Source organism: Lathyrus oleraceus, chromosome 6 (assembly GCF_024323335.1).
Source record: "Lathyrus oleraceus cultivar Zhongwan6 chromosome 6, CAAS_Psat_ZW6_1.0, whole genome shotgun sequence".
In the NCBI taxonomy this organism is placed as follows: domain Eukaryota; kingdom Viridiplantae; phylum Streptophyta; class Magnoliopsida; order Fabales; family Fabaceae; genus Lathyrus; species Lathyrus oleraceus.
The window spans coordinates 199,505,170-199,523,407 of NC_066584.1; positions in this window are offsets into that span (position 1 = coordinate 199,505,170).

Sequence of the window (18,238 nt, forward strand, 5' to 3'; positions counted from 1 at the left end):
ATCTCTGTGTTATTTACTTTCCGCACTTTACCGCATTTACATCACTTAAGCAACTCAGAAAGTAAAAGTCATAAACCGTCAAAAATCCGGAAAATACTCTAAGTGCCTCATTCACCCCCCCTTTAAGGCACTCCTTAAACTTACAGAACTTCTCCATATGGACTTGATGGGGCCCATGCAGGTGGAAAGTCTTGGTGGGAAGAAGTATGCTTATGTAGTGGTGGATGACTTCTACAGATACACCCGGGTCAATTTTATAAGAGAAAAATATGATGTATTTGAAGTCTTCAAAGATCTTTGTCTAAGGTTTCAAAGAGAAAAAGAAAGTCATGTTATCAAAATCAAAAGTGATCATGGGAAGGAATTTGAGAACAACAAATTTGCTAGATTCTGTGCATCAGAAGGAATTAGTCATGAGTTCTCATCTCCCATTACTCCTCAGCAAAATGGTGTGGTAGAAAGGAAAAATAGAACTCTCCAAGAATCAGTCAGAGCTATGATTCATGCTAAGAAATTGCCCTATCACTTCTGGGCTGAAGCTATGAACACAACCTGCTATGTTCACAACAGAGTAACCTTGAAGAAAGGGACTCCTACTACTTTATATGAAGTCTGGAAAGGGAGAAGACTTACAGTCAAATACTTCCATGTGTCTGGTAGTAAATGTTATATCTTGACTGATCGTGAACAAAGAAGGAAGATGGCTCCCAAGAGTGATGAAGGAATATTTCTGGGCTACTCAACAAACAGCAGAGCATTTAGAGTCTTTAATTCCAGAACAAAAGTAATGATGAAATTTATCAATGTCGTGGTTGATGATCAGCAGACTGATGTCACAGACAATGTTGAGACATCCCTAAATGATTCCCCAGCTGATTTCCCAGACAAAAGTAATGAGAGTGAACTCACTCAAGCTGAACCTGAAGCTGACAAAATTAATAAGGGACCCTCTATCAGAATTCAGAAGGATCATCCTAAAGATCTCATTATAGGAGACCCAAATAAAGGGGTCACAACTAGATCAAGGGAAGTGATCTCACATGGCTGTTTTGTGTCCAAGATTGAACCTAGGAATGTCAAGGAAGCCTTGACTAATGAGTTCTGGATCAATGCCATGCAGGAAGAGTTAGGCATTTTAAAGAGAAATGAAGTATGGGAACTGGTTCCAAGACCTGAAGGAATAAATGTTATAGGAACAAAGTGGGTGTATACGAATAAATCTGATGAACAAGGGGTGGTTACTAAAAATAAAGAAATATTAGTAGCACAAGGATACACTCAAGTTGAAGGAGTTGACTTTGATGAAACATTTTCCCCTGTAGCTCGCCTTGAGTCCATTAGACTATTGCTTGGAGTGGCATGTATTATGAAGTTCAAACTGTTCCAAATGGATGTAAAAAATTCCTTCTTGAATGGCTACTTAAATGAGGAAATATATGTTGAACAACCTAAAGGATTCACAGATCCAAATCTTCAAAAGCATGTGTACAAGTTGAGGAAAGCCCTCTATGGTTTGAAACAAGCTCCTAGGGCTTGGTATGATAGACTCACAGTGTTCCTCACTAACAATGGATACAGGAAGGGAGGTATTGACAAGACCCTATTTGTTAGGAATGAAGGAGGAAAACTCATGGTGGCTCAAATATATGTGGATGATATTGTGTTTGGTGGGATGTCAGATCAGATGGTCGAACATTTTGTTAAACAAATGCAGTCTGAATTTGAAATGAGCCTTGTTGGAGAGCTGACCTATTTTCTTGGGCTACAAGTCAAGCAGGTGGAAGATTCTATCTTTTTATCTCAAAGAAAATATGCCAAAAACATTGTTAAGAAGTTTGGCATGGAGAATGCAAGTCATAAAAGGACACCTGCTCCTACACATCTGAAAGTCTCCAAAGATGAAAATGGTGTTAGTGTAGATCAAAGTCTCTACAGAAGCATGATAGGAAGTCTGCTATATCTCACAGCAAGCAGACCTGACATTGCTTTTGCTGTAGGTGTTTGTGCTAGATATCAAGCTGAACCAAAAGTCAGTCACATAAACCAAGTGAAAAGGATACTGAAATATGTCAATGGCAGCAATGACTATGGGATGTTGTATACTCATGGATCTGGATCTATGCTGACTGGGCTGGGAGTGCTGATGATAGGAAAAGCACATCAGGAGGATGTTTCTTCTTAGGGAAAAACTTAATATCATGGTTTAGTAAGAAACAAAATTATGTGTCCCTGTCCACTTCTGAAGCTGAATATATAGCAGCTGGAAGTAGTTGTTCTCAACTGGTCTGGATGAAACAGATGCTGACTGAATACAATGTCACGCAAGATGTCATGACATTGTACTGTGACAACCTGAGTGCTATAAATATTTCTAAGAATCCTATTCAGCATAGTAGGACAAAACACATTAATATTCGTCATCATTTTATTAGAGAACTAGTGGAAGAGAAAATCATAGCCCTGAAGCATGTTACTACTAAAATGCAATTAGTTGATATATTTACAAAGGCTTTGGATGCTAATCAATTTGAATGTCTAAGAGGGAAATTAGGGATTTGTATCTATGAGAATTTATAGCAATTAATTTAGAGCGGAAAAGGTAATAAAAATATTGTCTGCCCACTTAAAAGAAAGTGCCCCATTTATGGTAAATTATTACCTAGTATTGGAACTTCCATCTATAGCATTTTCACACGCAACCTCAGCTCAAACATTTCCCCCTTCCTCAAACTTCATCGACCTTCTCTGCTAGGGAAACAAAAATTCTTTCACAAGCTCAACAAGATGTCACAAGATCCTTCATCTTCTAGTTCTAAAAACACCAAACCTGCGCAGAAAGCTAGAGCACCCTCTATGGATTTTCTTAATGAAGACATTTTGGAAGTGATTCCCCTATCATTCATCCCAGGCGACGCTCCTGGTCCATCTTCCACTGCAGGACATACTCAAGGTAACAATTCTAATAACCCTACCTCTAAGGATGACATGCATCATACTGATAGTGTCATTAGAAATCTTTTCACGAGGATCCTTAATGAAGGACACTCAGTAAAGGGAGTTTCTACTCCTCTATCGAGAAGGGACCCCTCTCCTGAGGTTGAACCTCACAATGAGAAAGATGATGATTCATCTAGGTCTGAGAAAGATATTGCTGTAGAAGGATTGTGTTCTTTAGGGCAAACCTTTCCTTGTAAGAAATCTGTAGATGCTTCTTAGTCTAAGAAGCATGACTCTGCTAAGAAGGTGATTGACTTGGATGAAGAAAGCTCAGATGATGAAGATGACAGCTTGCTTCATCACTTGAAGCCAAGTGTTGCAAAGAGGATGAAGACCATAAAGGATAGGTCTGTGGCTGAGATGATGACAGCCAAAACTGGTAAGAAGGGTATTGATGTAGGCTCCTCAAAATCTTGGAGTAAAGTGGAAAGAAGAGAGAGGTAAGAGGAAGTTCTAATTCAAAGGAAGATGTTGAAGACGATGTCCCTGACATCTCTCATGTAAAAAAGTCAACTGCTAGAAAATCCCCTACAAAGGTTGTTGTTGTACACTTGGATAACATTTCCTTCCATCTTGAAGATGGTGCAGCAAAGTGGAAATTTGTAATCCAAAGGAGAGTGGTTGTGGAAAGAGAACTGGGAAAGGATGTTGTGGAGGTTGAGGAGGCCATGGACCTGATTAAGTCTGCTGGATTAATGAAAACAGTTAGTGGGTTTCTCAGTGTTTTGAAGGTCTTGTTAAAGAATTTGTGGTGAACATCACTGAGGACATTGCTGATAAGAACATCAAAGAGTTTCGTAAGGTGTTTGTTAGAGGAAAGTGTGTGAAGTTTCTCCAACCGTGATTAATATGTTCCTAAGAAGAGGAACAGAAGGTGTTGGTGAACTAGAGGCCATAGGAAATGAGTTCTGTAGGGAAATAACTGTTGGACAAGTCAAGAAGTGGCCAAGCAAGAAGCATCTCTCTGTTGGAAAATTAACTATGAAATATGCTATCTTGCACAAAATAGGGTCATCAAACTGGGTACCAACAAATCACATCTCTACAATCTCAAATGCTCTTGGAAGACTCATATTTGCTATTGGAACCAAGCTTAATTTTGATTATGGGAGATTCATGTTTGAAAAAATTGTCAAACATGCTTCTACAAATGCAGTGAAGTTGCCCATAGCTTTTCCCTCAATAATTTGTGGGATAATCCTAAGCCAGCAACCTGGAATTCTGAGCACAAGTGATATCCCTAGTAGAAGAAAACCTCCCCTGTCAGTTCATTACAAATTATTTGAAGGCAGTCATGTCAATGACATTGTCATGACATCTGCTGTGAAGAAGCCAACCTCTCAAGGTGGTCTGATTGCTGAAGTGAAAGAGACCTGTAAGGAATTGGAGACTGGGATAAGGGTGGCTAAAGCTAGGAAAGAGGCTCTGGAGGTTCTGATTAATAGCTTGGAGAAAGGTGATAGAGAAGATGTTGGTCAAGCCAAGGAAACATAAGCCCACACCTCTAGTGAGAGGTTTGATTCTCAAGATAAATCAAGTGGCAGCTCTGGGTCTGAAGCTGATGAAGATGATAGCTCCTCTGACTGAGTGTTGGTGAAGATTGTTCCCCTGTTATGATGATGTGCTGTTCTGGATGCCTTGATGTTTGATGTTTTTTTTGGCAGTCTTATTTTGATGCCTTGATGTAATTTCTTGGGTTCTTTGTGATTTCTCTGGATTTATTTTATCTCAGCTTATATAGCTGTGTATACTTGTGGTTTTGTAACACCTGACAATATGTTTTAACATTCTATGTGACATCCTTGGTGACTAATAGACATTTATTTTGTCTCATTGGTCTCTTTGGTCTATTTTGACTAAAAAGGGGGAGAAGTAGGTAAAGAAGAAGTAGCTAAAGGAGAGTTGAAGTTAATATATGCTATGAAGTAGCTATGCTATAAACAAATGACAAATAATGTTGAAAAGGATGTTTTGTGTAGTACAAGTGATGTTGAAGGTGATGTCAGATGGGGTGATGGATGTTACAGGTGTTGTTGAAGGAGATGTCTGTGTTGAACAAACTTAGGGGGAGAAGAAGCACATTTGTGTGTTTAAAATGTGTTTACTAGTTGCTAGTATAGCTAGTAAATGTGTGGTTTATTACTTCTGCTGCTAAACTACTGATATGTTTTTTTTACTCTTGTGAACAAATGGACTGATGTATGTTTTAGCCAAAATTTGCCAAAGGGGGAGTTTGTTGGTTCTATGTGTTGGCAACAATTTTGGTAAAACCTAGAGTGTTCACAAGTTGTCATAAGTGTTGTCTTGACATAAGATAACATGTACCTGCAGGATTGTTTAAAATGTGAATATGCAGGATTTTACTGAGATGTCAGACCCGATGTCATGACATATGTATACAGAACATTCAGTCTGAATGTTATGTATTGTGTGATTGCGTTTTTTATGCTAATCTATGTATGATTGGGTAGATGGTTAAACACACATTCAATCAGTAATTACAACCAGATTGACTTATTTTCCAACGAGATATAATCAGCTGTCATGAGAAGATATGAAGGGAAAATAGTTTTAGGGTTTTATGATGTCCAAGCCCAGCCATATGCTTCTATATAAAGGACATGGAAAACCTGGTTTGATACACAAGAAATAACGAACGAAATATTGAGAGAAAATAAGGGTTTGAGTCTTGTGTGGTCGTGTGTTTTGTAAGCCATTCATTCATCCATAGATGATTGAATTGGACTGATTTTTGAGTTGTAATTTGTCCAATCATTGCTTTCAAGCATGAGTGTGTGTTTACTTGATTGAAGCTTGTAAGCAAGATCAAGTATGTATCTTTGAAGAGTGTCTTCTTTTCATTGTAATTCTTGTTTTATATCACTGCTGTGATTGAGGGGGAGTGAGTAGGATCCCATATCTAAGAGTTCTTAGGTAGAAATCACACGGGTAGAGATTTGGTGAAAAGATTGTAACTTGAAGTTGTTTACTGAGAGTCTTTGAACTGATTCTATTTAGTGGATTTCCTTCGTGGCTTGGTAGCCCCCAAACGTAGGTGAGTTTGCACCGAACTAGGTTAACAATTGCTTGTGTCTCTTGCATTACTGTTATTTATATTTTATCCTGTTTGTATTGTTCAGATATTAGTGTCGTGATATCACCTTCGACATCTCATATCTGATACCAGAATTTCATTAAGCTTTTAATTCATTTGCCATTATTCATACCATTCAATTTGTTTACTTAATGCCATTTTCACTTTGCCCATTTGGGCCATATATTATGATATATTGTGCTTGTATATACTTGTTTGTTTGTGTGGTCTTTTGACCTTAATGTCCATAATAAGAAGAAAAACCATAAAAATAACATCTTGTGTGGACTGTTGGTTTGATCTGAGACTATTGGACTTAGAATATAGGTAACACTCCCTACGCAAAGGACTTGGCCAATGCCAACTTTCATGAAACCAAGTGCTTGTGAAGTGAACATTCATCTGATACAATATTGAAGATCCATTTGAGTTCATCTACAACATGATCATTGTGAAGCTGTTATTTTGAACCTGTGTCTCATGCCCTCTTTGAAGTCATCTGATACATGGAACTTTGAAAAAAGATCATGGAGTTTCTAAGCTTGGATGTGGCTATCTTTATCTGATGCCTTGCTTTTCACCTTGCTATTTGTGTATTGATGTTGCTTGATTCTAAAGTCCAAGGGAAATTTGGGTTTCTATATGACATTCTTGTCCGTGGATTGCATCTCATTGGTCAGATCTTTTCAACTCTTAACTTTTAAATTTGTGCTTAGGATTAGTCTCTTGATCTCTTCTCCACTTCTTTAATTTCAAAATCTCTCCCTCCTCTTAAAATCTTCTTTGCTTGTGTTTTCTCAACTTAGACCATATTACAAACTAGAAACTTTGGCCTTATGCCATTGCATTTTCAAACTCATTTTCTTAAACAAATTTGTAAATAAATTTAACTATACTTGACTTAAAATTTTCAAAATCCAAAAAGAACTAACACTCATCCAAACCTTTTTAGGCCTTTTGTGCCTCTTTCAAACTTAAATTTTCTTAAAAGCAACTCACTCATTTTGAAATTGATACCACAAACTACGAGGTTTTGATCCCTCATTTTTATGTTGGTACGTAGGCACAAGTCCGAAGGTCTTGTCAAACACAAAAAAAAATATAATTAATGAGTTCTTTTCTCATCCCCCCATTCTATTTATTGCAAACATCAGTTGTACAAAAACACATATGCACATAAGAGAGGGCTCCCTAGGAGTACCTAGGACACTTTGGGTGCTAACACCTTCCCTCTGTGTAACCAACCCCCTTACCGGTAATCTATGGCATTTTATTAGTTTTGATTTGAAAACTTCTTATCTTTGGGTTTTGTTCATACTTTTCCCTTTTCCTTTGGAAACAATAAAAGCATGGTGGCGACTTTGGTTTTATTAACGTCTAGCTTATCCATAGCTTGATGGTCATGAATTTACCGCTATAGAAGTTAATTGGCGACTCTGGTAGGGAGTAGTCTCCAGTGGGTTTAGCCTACCTTTTTGTGTGTATATAACTGTATATTTGATGTTTGTATATTTGTTTGTATGATATAATATGCTTGTTATGCTTGGTGATCTCTGAGTGATGAGATAAGTTCTAACGAGAACATGAGTGCAATTAAGATAGGAGGATGGTATAGTCATGTTCGACTTGTGTGGAATAGTCCTTAACAAGTTGGCTTGAGACCCATCTACTTAGTGGAGACCCTTTTGGAGTTAGGAATGTCACACAAGTTATTTGTGGTTAGGCATTACTATCTCTGATTTAGGGTCCGAGAAGTTGAGGACCATAGAACATTTAACCCGTCTTGGCCTATTTAGGACGTAGTGCAGAGACTGTTCATGTGTATACTTTATAACAATTGTTACGCGATACTACACTCAGACGAGTTTCTCTTGAGAATATTATGGATTGATGAGTCAGTCATCCTAACCTGTAATATCTGATAGATGGAATTAAGACTCTGGGAACTTTTTAGAACATGATCTACAGGTTTTTATCCCTAGTTCACTCCTTTAGGATGGTTCTTACCCAGACTCCATGCTCGTGAATCACAACAAACCCTTGATTCTTGGTTGATTCAATCAAGTCTTGTCAATATCAATGGAACTTGGGTGTTGATAAGGTGAAAACCATAATCCACCAAAATGGATGATTGATCTTGACAATGACTCGATTCATCCCTTGACCTTTGTTTGTTTGCCTCGTGTGTGATCCCTTATTTGTAATTGTTGCATTCATGCATTCATGCGCATCATAACATTCATCACACGAAAAATAATTTCAAGGAACTGAGGTCTTATTTGCAAATATTTTCAGACCATGGATTATGGACGAAGGAACACTAAGAAGTACAGTTTCAGATGTCCAGACTCGAAAGAGTTAAGGAAGCTATCAACTTTTGTATTAGATCCCTTGGACTTCAAAAAACATCATGGGACGCTTCTGTCTATTTTGTCTACTGATGTGGTTGAAGGGAGTGTGTTGGTTTAGTTGTATGATCCTCTCTACCATTGCTTCACTTTTCCTGACTATCAGCTTGTGCCCAAGTTGGAGGAGTATGCCCATCTCTTGCGAATACCTGTTTCTAACAAAGTTCCTTTTAGTGGATTGTAGGAGATTCCCATATCTCACATCATAGTTGAAGCTCTTCACTTGAAGAAGTCTGAGATAGAGGATCATTGGGTGAAGAAAGGAGGACTGTTTGGATTGACTTCTGATTTCCTCATCAAGGAAGATATTACCTTTGCTCAAGATGGTAGTGTGGATGCTTTCGAAGCCATCTTTGTGTTGCTCATCTATGGTTTGGCTTTGTTCCCTAACATTGACGGTTTTGTTGATGTTAACGCCATTAGAATTTTCTTGATTGGGAACCTTGTGCCTACTCTGTTGGGTGATATGTATTTCTCTTTGCATCTAAGGAATTCTAAAGGCGGTAGAACTATTGTATGTTGTGTTCCTCTTCTGTACAAGTGGTTTATTTCGCACTTGCCTCAGACGCCTGCTTTTATGGATAACAAACAATGTCTAAGGTGGTCTTAGAGACTTATCTATCTCACTAATGATGATATAGTTTGGTATGATTCTTCATTGAGTGGTTTGGAGATTATTGATCGTTATGGTGAATTCTCTAATGTACCTCTCATTGGTACACAAGGAGGAATTAACTACAATCCTACTTTGGCTCGACGTAAACTTGGGTTCCCCTTGAGAGACAAACCTAATAACACTTTGTTAGAAGGTATTTTCTATCAAGAGGGTAAAGATCCCCAACATTTGAAGCAGAAGATTGTGCATGCTTGGCATAATGTGCATAGGAAAAGAAGATCCGAGCTTGGTCTGTGCAATTGTGTAGCTTTGGAAGCTTACACTCTTTGGGTGAAGAATAGAGCTTTGGAGTTGAAGATGCTTTATGCTTGTGAAAGACCTATGTCTTTGGTTGTGCTTGAGCCATTAACTCTCCATAACCAAGATGTAGAAGAGGTGGAAGACGCGCTCGCCAAGATGAAGCAAGAGAAGGACATGTGGGAAGAGCGTTTCCATGCTTTGAGCAGAAAGCATGAGGAGTTGTAGCTTGAGTCTAAGGACAAAGATGCACTTATTGAGCTTCTTGAAGACCAAGTAACAAATAGACAGAGAGAACCAGAGGGTCCATCTTCCTCTAGTATGCCACAACCTTTCGTTGCTTGGAAGAAGATTGTTGATTAGCTTGTTCTCGAGAAGACTCAGATGAAGGGTTCTTTAGAGACCAAGATTCGATGCATTCGAAGGAAGTACACACCTGCAGCTAGATCTTCTAACATGGTTGTTAGGGATCGTTAGGATGACTAGTCTCCTTTTCTCTTGTATTTTCATTTGGTTTCTGAAATTGTACTCAGTGTAATCATTCCAATTATATAAATAAAAGATATTTTTTATGGTCAATCAAATTGTTACAATTGTCATTATTTATATTTTACAAATAATATAGTAAGTTCCTTGAAAATAAAAACAATCAAGCATTGCATTTCATGCATCATTTGCATAGCAGGTTTCTCTTTCGCCAAATGTCATATTGGTATTTCTTCTGTGCTTCATCCAAGCTGACTCATCGATACAATACCCGCGCCAATCACTCAAAGATTATGGAGCATCTAGAGAAAGAGAACCGAGACTTGAAGGACGAGATTGCCCGTCTGACTGCCATGATGGAGTCAGTGCTAGCCGCTCAGAGCCAGTCTTCTCCAACGCCTGCAACTCCTCCTCCTTAGAGAACTGTCATTTTCGAGGTTGCTACCTCTACCATTCCTAAAACTGCTGCTCACTTTGCGCCTAACATGCCTTCCAGATTCCCGTGGTAAATGCAACCCAATTTTGTGCCTGAAGGTTTTGCGCCTACTTTTGCTTCCATGCCGGCATCTAGCCCGATAATGTCTGTGCCACCACCTGTTGTGCATACTCTACCCCGTGTGGAAGACACCACCTATCATTTTGAGCCGTCTGAGGGCCATGATGTGTATGAGAATATGGACGAAATGTAGGATCAATTCCTTGAGTTGCGTAAGGAGTTGAAGACTTTGAGGGGTAAAGATTTGTTTGGTAAGAGTGCTGCGGAACTTTGTTTGGTTCCAAATGTTAAAATCCGGTGAAGTTCAAAGTGCCTGACTTTGAAAAGTACAAGGGGAATAACTGGCCACTCAGTCATCTTGTGATGTACGCCAGAAAAATGTCTACGCAAACTGATAATGACCAGTTATTGATCCATTATTTTCAAGACAATCTGACTGGTGCCGCATTGAGATGGTACATGGGTTTGGATAGTGCGAGCATCTGCACATTCAATGATTTGGGTGAAGCATTTGTGAAACAGTACAAGTATAATGTGGACATGGCGTCAGATAGGGACCAATTGAGGTCATTGTCTCAGAAGGACAAATAGATGTTTAAGGAGTATGCTCAGAGATGGAGAGAGTTTGCCGCTCAGATAACCCCTCCTTTGGAAGAGAAGGAGATGACCAAGATTTTTTTAAGACCCTGAGCTCATATTTTTATGAGCGGGTGATTGCCAGTTCCCCCAATGATTTTACCAAGATGGTAAACATGGGGATGAGGCTAGAAGAAGGTGTCCGAGAGGGACGGTTATCTAAGGAGGAAACGTCATCCAACAAGAGGTATGGTAATAGTTTTGGTAAGAAGAAGGAGAGCGAAGATAATACAGTGTCCGTTGGAAGGCAAAGGAGGCATCATGTAAGAAGAAATCAACCACCCCGTCAACACCATCATCAAGTATCGTCTTTGATCCCAGTATTTTCTAACAATTAGTCAACACCAATTCAACAACAACAACGTCAACAACAACAACCACAACAACCAACAAACACCTACAACAACAACAATACCAACAAGCATCTTCAACAATAAAACTTTGAGAGGAAGAAGGTCTCTTTTGACCCTATTCCTATGACATACACAGAATTGTACCCATCATTGGTTCTCAAGAACCTGTTGCAACCAAGAAACCCACCTCAAATCCCTGGACCACTTCCATGGTGGTATAAACCAGAACTTCGTTGTGCTTTTCACCAAGGAGCTCCCGGTCATGATATCGAGAACTGATACCCTCTAAAGTATAAAGTCCAGAAGCTGGTTAAAAGTGGAATGGTGTCCTTTGAGGACCGTGCGTCGAATGTCAAAGCTAATCCCCTACCTGCCCATGGGAATTCATATGTTAATATGGTGGACGGCTGTCCTAGGGAGTTCAAGGTATTTAATGTACGCTTTATTAGAAGGTCCTTGGTGACGATGCACAAGGATATTTTTTCGGTAAGCGATTGTGAACATGACCATGGCGATTGTGCTATTTGTAGTGTCAATCCCAGAGGTTGTATGGTTGTGAAGAGAGACATCCAGAGGTTGATGGATGAAGGTTTGATTCAGATTGTCCAGTCCCGTCATATAGACGACGATGTGAATGTTATAGTCCCAGTATTCAAGACTCCTGAGAGAGTAGTAATCCAGTACGACAGCAGCAACAGTAACAACGTCAACAACAAATCGGTATCGTCGTTGGTTATACGATTAGCGGGCCCTATCCCGTATGCATCCGATAAGGTTGTCCTATATCAGTACAATACTACCATGATAGAGAACATCACTTCCTGCAACAATCTCAGTTTCTGTGATGAAGAACTCTCCGAGGAGGGTAGTAATTGTAACACCCCGAATTAAATAAGAGGATTATTTAATTAAGTTAATAATATATTTAAAAATTTAATTAAATAAATTGAATTATTGGATTATTATTATTATTATTATTATTTGGAATAATAATTAGTGGAAAATATATAAGTTGGAATAAGAGAAAAAGGGTTCATTGTTGGTAAAGAGTTTTCACGTGAAACAGAGAAGCGGCTGAAAGGTGAAAAGTGGAGAAAGAGCAAAGGTTGAAGAACGGAAAAGCTTGAAGCTTAGAGACTGTCGGATTATCTCAGGTAAGGGGGTTTATCGTCGCTTAATGGGTATTATAGATTAACATGTCATGGGTAGTGAGAAACCGTTGAATTGACCCTAATTGGGATTGTTGAATGCTGAAAGATTGTGATGAATAAACTGAGTTTAAGCTGTAATTGAGTCCGTAATTGTGTGAGTCGTGTTTCCCCGAATGTGTAGCTTTTTACGGAAATTGAATCGGAGGTCCGGAAGTCCTCCAACGGCGGAAAATGCGGAAACTCTGCATTCTGCCTTGTGTTAGCGCAGGAACTGCTGTTTTGTCTGCGTTAACCGGTTAACCCAGGGTGTTAACCGGTTAACACTGTTATAATTTGTGAAAATGTGATGTTTTGCCTGCGTTAACCGGTTAACCCAGGGTGTTAACCGGTTAACACTGTTGCGTTTTGCCAGAAAATGTATTTTTGTCCTGCGTTAACCGGTTAACCCAGGGCGTTAACCGGTTAACACTGTTGGAAATTTGAAAAATTGGTATTTTAATGTTGTGAACGTAATTGGTGATTGGCCTATTTTAGTTGATTGTGAGGAATAATTTTGTTGGGTTTATGTTATGAAATGTTGATCCAAATATGTTGATCAGTTGTGTTAAAGTTGTTGAAAATACTGAGTTGGAGGCTTGATGAGCCAAAGTTGATTATAAGTTGATTTTTGTTGAAAACGTTGTTGTATTGATATTATTATTATGTTGTTGACAGTTTAAGTCGTGTATGCCATGTACATTCATATGCATTAAGTCGGAGCTTTGCTCACACCACGTTGGCCTGGATTGGCAAAATTTTAAGTTGAAAGTTGAAGGCTTATGCCTTGATGCCCACTAAAATGGCAATGATTTTAAGTTGGGAGTTTTACTCCGAATGGTACCACATGCATGACGAGTCGAGTCTCATTAGAGTTGCATTCTGTTGGTTTGTTGTATGTGTATCAGTGGTATTGATCTTGAGTATGTATATGAGTTGTGCTGATATTGGGTGATTAATGAGTTAAATTACTTAACATAACATGATAATTTATAATGTTTGTTACATCGATTGAGGAACTCACCCTTACAATTATTTTTCAGGTAACGAGCAATGAGTTGAGTAGAAGCTAGTGCTTGGAGTCTAGTGTAGTCACCGTAGTGGGTCATGCTCTGATAGATGTAACATCGGGACGGGATGTTTTAATTGTTTATTGTCGGTTGTTGAACCATTTTTCATGTAATACGTCATATGTTTGTGGAATGGTTGAGTTGATTCATATCCGCTGCGAATTGTGCAAAAATGTTAATTTGATTAAATAATGAGCATGACAGTTATTATGTTGTTAAGTGTTGTGTGACACCCTTGGTGCATAATTACTCTGATTGATATGTGTTATTTTAATTAAATATTTGGGGTATTTTAGAAGGGTGTTACATTAGTGGTATCAGAGCAGGTCGGTCTGTCCGGCCAGTTGTCGTGTCGTTACTGTCTAACAATTGTGTAATTGTTACTAGTCTAACTTTTAAGTTGTGTTGTAGTGATAAGTTGAAATGGCTGGAAGGAATGACGCTGCAATGGCTGCCGCAATGCAAGCAATGGCACAAGCGGTGCAGAACTTGCCAAATGCTGGTGGGGATGTTGGATCACGTAGCTTGGCGACTTTTCAAAGGGAGAATCCGCCGGTGTTTAAAGGGAAGCATGATCCAGATGCAGCCTTGGGATGGTTGAAAGAGATTGAGAGAATCTTCCGTGTTATGGATTGCACTCCAGCTCAGAAGGTTCGGTATGGTACTCACATGCTAGCAGTCGAAGCTGATGACTGGTGGCTAGAGACTCACGAGAGGTTGACCGTGGCAGGTGAAGACATTACTTGGGATGTATTCCGTAGGGAATTTCTGAGAAAGTATTATCCGGAAGATGTCCGTGGTAAGAAGGAAATCGAGTTCCTTGAGCTGAAGCAAGGAAACATGTCTGTCACTGATTATGCTGCAAAATTTGTGGAGTTGTCCAAATTTTATCCTCATTACACTGGTGCTGGTGCTGAATTTTCAAAGTGCATCAAGTTTGAGAACGGACTGCGCTCTGAAATTAAGAAGGCTGTTGGGTATCAGAAGATACGCATTTTTACTGAATTGGTGGATAGCTGCAGGATATTTGAAGAAGACAATAATGCTCATTACAAGATTGTCAGTGACCGCAGGGGCAAGCAACATCAAAATCGTGGCAAGCCGTATGATGCTCCAGTGGGAAAAGGGAAACAAGGAGCTGCTCCGGCTCAGAGGACTAGTAGGGGAGGTGCTCCTGCTGGTATTGTTTGCTTCAAATGTGGTCAGGCTGGTCATAAGAGTAATGTATGCACTGCTGAAGTAAAGAGGTGTTTTCGCTGTGGTAAGACTGGTCATGCAATAGCTGATTGCAAGCACAAGGAAATGATTTGTTTTAATTGTGGTGAAGAAGGGCATATTGGAAGCCAGTGTCATAAGCCAAATAAATCTCAGACTGGGAAGGTGTTCGCATTGACCGGAACTCAAACCTCCTGTGAGGACAGACTTATCTGAGGTACATGTTTCATATATGGTACTCCTTTAATTACTATTATTGATACCGGTGCTACCCACTGTTTTATTTCTGCTAACTGTGCTCGAAGACTGGGTTTAAAATTGTCCGCTTTGGATGGTGAATTGATTGTTGAGACCCCAGCTAAGGGATCAGTAACTACTTCTTTGGTATGTTTAAAATGTCCTTTGTCGATCTTCGATAAAGATTTCTATGTTGATTTAGTATGTTTGCAGTTGGATGGGATGGATGTAATTCTTGGTATGAACTGGTTAGAGTATAATTATGTTCATATAAATTGTCATCATAAGTCGGTGAGGTTTTCCACTCCTGAAGAGGAAGGAGTTGACTTATTACCTTTCAGAGAATTGCGAAAATTGATGAAAGAGGGAGCTCAGATGTTTTCTTTGATGGCGACGTTGTCGGTTGAAAGTAAAGCTAAGATAGAGGAACTGTTAGTGGTGAAAGAATTCCCTGAAGTTTTTCCTGATGAAATTCCTAGTGTGCCGCCAGAGAGGGAAGTTGAATTTACTATTGATCTGGTACCTGGTACTAGGCCTGTTTCGATGGCACCGTATAGAATGTCGGCATCTGAATTGTATGAATTAAAGAAGCAATTGGAAGACTTACTTGAGAAGAAGTTTATAAGACCAAGTGTGTCGCCGTGGGGAGCTCCAGTGTTGCTAGTAAAGAAGAAAGAGGGTAGTATGAGGCTTTGTATTGATTATAGACAATTGAATAAAGTAACGATCAAGAATAAGTATCCACTACCGAGGATAGATGATTTGATGGACCAATTAGTGGGTGCTTGTGTGTTCAGTAAAATTGATTTGAGATCGGGCTATCATCAGATCAGAGTGAAAGATGAAGACATCCAGAAGACAGCGTTCAGAACTCGGTATGGACATTATGAGTATTCTGTGATGCCTTTCGGTGTGACTAATGCGCCGGGAGTATTTATGGAATACATGAATCGTATTTTCCATACTTATCTGGATCATTTTGTGGTAGTATTTATTGATGATATTTTGATTTACTCTAAGTCCGAAGGAGAGCACCAGGAACATTTGAGATTAGTATTGGAGGTTTTGAAAGATAAGAAATTGTATGCGAAGTTGTCCAAGTGTGAGTTTTGGTTAAGAGAAGTCAGTTTTCTCGGCCATGTAATTTCAGGAAAAGGTATTGCTGTAGATCCTTCCAAGGTAGAAGCTGTATTGCAATGGGAAACTCCTAAGTCGGTTACCGAGATTAGAAGCTTTTTGGGATTAGCTGGATATTATAGAAGATTTATTGAAGGATTCTCTAAGTTAGCACTTCCGTTGACTAAATTAACTTGCAAAGGTAAAGCTTTCGTGTGGGATGTTCAGTGCGAAGAGAGTTTTAATGAATTAAAGAGGAGATTGACGTCGGCGCCGGTTTTGACTTTGCCAAATCCGGGGGAACCGTTTATAATTTACTGTGATGCTTCGTTGATGGGTTTGGGAGGTGTGCTCATGCAAAATAATAAAGTAATTGCTTATGCGTCGCGACAGTTGAGAATTCATGAAAAGAACTATCCTACGCATGACCTTGAACTTGCTGCTGTAGTGTTTGCGCTAAAACTTTGGAGGCATTACCTTTATGGTTCCAGATTCGAAGTTTTCAGCAATCATAAAAGTTTAAAGTATCTATTTGATCAGAAAGAGCTGAACATGAGACAACGTAGGTGGTTCGAATTGCTTAAGGATTATGATTTCGGTTTGAATTATCATCCGGGAAAAGCAAATGTTGTGGCCGATGCTTTAAGTAGAAAGACCTTGCATGTGTCAGCAATGATGATTAAGGAGTTGGAATTAATTGAGCAATTTCGGGATATGAGTTTGGTTTGCGAAGTAACACCGCAGAGTGTGATGCTAGGAATGCTAAAGATTAATAATGATTTTATGGATAGTATCCGAGAGGCACAGAAATTGGATGTGAAATTAGTAGATATCCTTAATCGTTGTGGTCAATCAGAGAAAAGTGACTTTACGGTTGATGCGAGAGGTGTGTTGAAATTAGGGGAAAGAATTTGTATTCCTGACGACGCAGTTTTGAAGAGAAGTATTCTAGAGGAGAGTCATAGAAGCAGCTTGAGTATTCATCCAGGAGCTACTAAAATGTATCAGGATTTAAAGAAATTATTTTGGTGGCCCGGAATGAAAGAAGATGTGGCTCGTTTTGTGTATGCGTGCTTAACTTGTCAGAAGTCGAAGATTGAGCATCAGAAGCCTGCTGGGTTGATGCAACCGTTAGACGCTCCAGAATGGAAATGGGATAGCATTTCTATGGACTTTGTAACGGGGCTGCCTGCTACCTTACGAGGGCATGATTCGATTTGGGTGATCGTTGATAGGCTCACGAAGTCGGCTCACTTCATACCTATTAACATCACTTACCCAATTGCGAAGTTGGCAGAGATTTACATCTGAGTAGTTGTAAAGTTGCATGGTGTTCCTCTGTGTATTGTGTCGGACAGAGATCCGAGGTTTACATCGGGATTTTGGAAAAGTCTGCAAGATTCGTTGGGATCTAAGTTGAGGTTGAGTTCGGCATATCATCCTCAAACTGATGGCCAAACTGAGAGAACTATTCAGTCATTGGAAGATTTACTGAGGGCTTGTGTTCTTGAACAAGGAGGTTCGTGGGACACTTATCTTCCATTGATCGAGTTCACATACAATAATAGTTACCATTCTAGTATCGGAATGGCGCCTTTTGAAGCATTATATGGTCGTAGATGTAGAACTCCGTTGTGTTGGCACGAATCTGGCGAGAGTGTAGTACTTGGACCAGAGTTAGTTCGAGAAACTACCGAGAAAGTGAAGTTTATCCGGGAGAAGATGAAAGCTTCTCAGAGTAGGCAGAAGAGTTACCATGACAAGCGGAAGAAGGATTTAGAATTTCAAGCTGGTGACCATGTGTTTTTGAGAGTCACGCCTGTGACCGGAGTTGGGAGGGCTTTGAAGTCTAAAAAGCTCACTCCTCGCTTCATTGGTCCGTATCAAATCTTAGAACGAGTTGGAAGAGTTGCTTATCGGATGGCATTACCACCTAATCTTTCGAATTTGCATGATGTATTCCATGTGTCGCAGCTTCGGAAGTATATCTCAGATCCGTCTCATGTGGTTAGTATGGATGATGTGCAAGT